The sequence below is a fragment of the Arachis ipaensis genome, chromosome B04 (genome assembly GCF_000816755.2).
Source record: "Arachis ipaensis cultivar K30076 chromosome B04, Araip1.1, whole genome shotgun sequence".
NCBI lineage: Eukaryota > Viridiplantae > Streptophyta > Magnoliopsida > Fabales > Fabaceae > Arachis > Arachis ipaensis.
Genome location: NC_029788.2, coordinates 124,055,718 through 124,058,720, shown reverse-complemented (window position 1 = coordinate 124,058,720; position 3,003 = coordinate 124,055,718). Strand labels below are relative to the sequence as shown.

Sequence of the window (3,003 nt, the reverse complement as noted above, 5' to 3'; positions counted from 1 at the left end):
TGACACCTAAGTAAATAATTTAAATAAGGGTAAAGTATACATTTTGTTCTTGAAGTTAGCTAAAAATTTTAAAAATATCCCTAAATTTTGATTTATTTTAATTTTATCCATCAAATTTTTGATTTGCATTAATTTTATCCTAATTACTAATTTTTTGATAATTAATATTTTTCTTTTTAAATATATCTCTCCCTTATACCTATCATCATCATCATCACAATCCTCTGTCTCTTCTTCTTTCTCTCTTTTCATCTCACCGTCATCTCCACCACCATCACTATTATTGAGCAACCACTGTCAACCTCTTCCTTCATCGTTGCCGGCCAAACTCCTCATTCTCCTTCTTTCTCCTTTCCCATCTCTGTTAAGCTCCATTCTTGATGACCACCACCCTTTTTCTTCTTCTTCGCGAAAACCCAATACCGTCGAAACCATCGCTCTTCCTCCTTATCTGTTAGCAAACCTAGCTTCCTATCTTTTCATTGTATGTATATATCCTGTATGCCCTAATCAACAATAATACTAATAAATTAGGTCCCTCTTGTATTTGACTGCAAATTGAGGCCTAATTGAAGATTCAAAGCTTTGTTATTACTACTGTGACTTTGTATTTGATGATTTGAAGAATCAAGAAAGTTGCAAGGCTTGAAGATGTTGTAAGCCCTATTATTATTATTATCTGTATTAGTATTAGAGAAATTAAATATGCAAGAATCTTGCTGTGGAGAAGCAGCAGCTTGATATGATGATGGTAGAGATGAATACCAATTACTATTTGATGCTTTTTCGACCAAAAAGTTTGAATCTTGATCATTGGGGTTGAAGCTAATTTGGGATTCTTCACAAACTGTAAAGTCAGAATAGAAGTTGTTGGAAGAAGGATCATAGAACCAAGGTGTATTAGTATTACTGTTGTTATGATTATGATTATGGTAAGAAAAATCATGATGATTTTTGTTTGGAAAATTGGGCGGTTGAAGATAGTAATTTATGGTGGCTTTCCTTGCTTGAAGCTGCAACATTTTTTTCTTCATCCTCTCTTTCTTGTGAACATTTTGGTGCCTACCAAGTGCATGTAAATTTGCAAATTTCTTCAAACATTATTGGCACTCAAACTTCTTCTCATTATTATTAGTGGTTGTGGTTCTTTGATCTTGTGCTGTGGTTTTGTCCCCTCATGAAAAAACTGGGTTAGATGATGAATTCACACTTTCATATGATCCTTCTGTAGTGTTAGGATCTTTCACATTGTTTGAAGGTGGATTTAGCTCAAATCCAAATAGCCTTAGCCTTTTCTCCACAGAATTATTGCCATTTTCACAATCCCATGCGAGAGAAAGATCACACACATCCCTTTCCATTTTTTTTCCTAAGCTGGGTTTGTTAACAGAGAAGGAGGAAGAGTGATGACTTCGACGGTGCTGGATTTTTGCGAAAAAGAAGAAAAATGGTGGTGGTCATCAAGATGGTGGTGATGGAAATGGAGAGTCGGAGAAGAAAGGAGAAAAAAGGAGAATGAGGGTTTGGCTGGCGATGATGAAGGAGGAGGTTGACGGTGGTTGCTCAATAATGATGATGGTGGTGGAGATGACGGTGAGGATGAAAAGAGAGAAAGAAGGATAGACAGAGAATTGGGATTATGATAGGTATAAGGGAGGGGTATATTTGGAAAGAAAAATATTAATTATAAAAAAATTAGTAATTAGGGTAAAATTGATGCAAATAAAAAATTTGATGGACAAAATTGAAACAAATTAAAATTTAAGGATATTTTTAAAATTTTTAATAAACTTTAAAAACAAAAAATATACTTTATCCTTTAAATAATTGATTGTATTGAGCAAGGAGTTATTGTATTATATATCTCTAATACATATTTTTATAGTGGACTCATAATTATGGTTTTCTGAAATCTAATTGACTTTGATTTCAATAAATAACTATTTAAGGCGCTTTTGAAATTTAGTTTTCACGATAAAAACCATTTAAACCAATAATAAAAGAGGAGTGTTAGGGCTTAGCAACTTTTGTGTTTTGTAACCATCAGTTGGCCATCAATAGTATTTTTAATGATGTGAGATTAAATCCAATGGAGTGGAATCATTCAATTTTCTTTTGATGGTTAAATACTGGCTAACTTTTTAAAGAATTGTTGGCCCCGAGACTTTTCCATATTAAAAAGTAAATACCTAATCACCTAAGAAAACGCTTTTAAAATTAATAAAGTAACAACCTAAGCAAACAATAATTTATAATTTATAAATATAATTTAAAAAAATTTTAGTGACGACACCTAAACAAATGAATTCTCAAACTCAACGTATGAGCGCCACATCAACAGATGAGCTCCTCATTTGTATTACTATAAAGATAAAGATAAAGATTAAGATAAATTAAATACCTAACAACCTGAGGTCACCAAAAAAAAATACCTAACAACCTGAGAAAGCGAAATTTAAAAGGTAACCACCTAAGCAAATAATAATTTATAATTTATAAATAAAATTAAAAAAATTTCTAAAAACGAGACATAAGCAAATAAATTCTCAAACTTAATGTATGAGCGCCACGTCAGCATAAGAAATTTTCATTAATAATTTATCATTTTTAAAAATTTCAAGTAACGACACCTAAGTAAATAATTAGTTTAATAAAATTAAAAACTAAATACCTAACAACTTAATAAAACATAATTTAAAATTTAAAAAGCAACCACCTAAGCAAATAATAATTTATGATTTACAATTTATAAATAAAATTCTAAAATTTTTTAAAGACGACATCTAAGCAAATAAATTTTCAAACTCAACGTATGAGTGCCACGTCAGCACAAGAGATTCCTATTAATAATTTACAATTTTTAAAGATTTTTAATGACGACACCTAAGTAAATAATTTGTTCAACAATATTAAAAACTAAATACCTAACAATCTAAGAAAGTGTAATTTAAAATTTAAAAAGTAACTACCTAAGTAAATAATAATTTATAATTTATAAATAAA

General features: G+C 30.2%; 1 pseudogene; it reads right to left on the bottom strand.

Moving 5' to 3' along the window:
- LOC107637192 lies at positions 482 to 1,361 on the bottom strand (annotated as a pseudogene).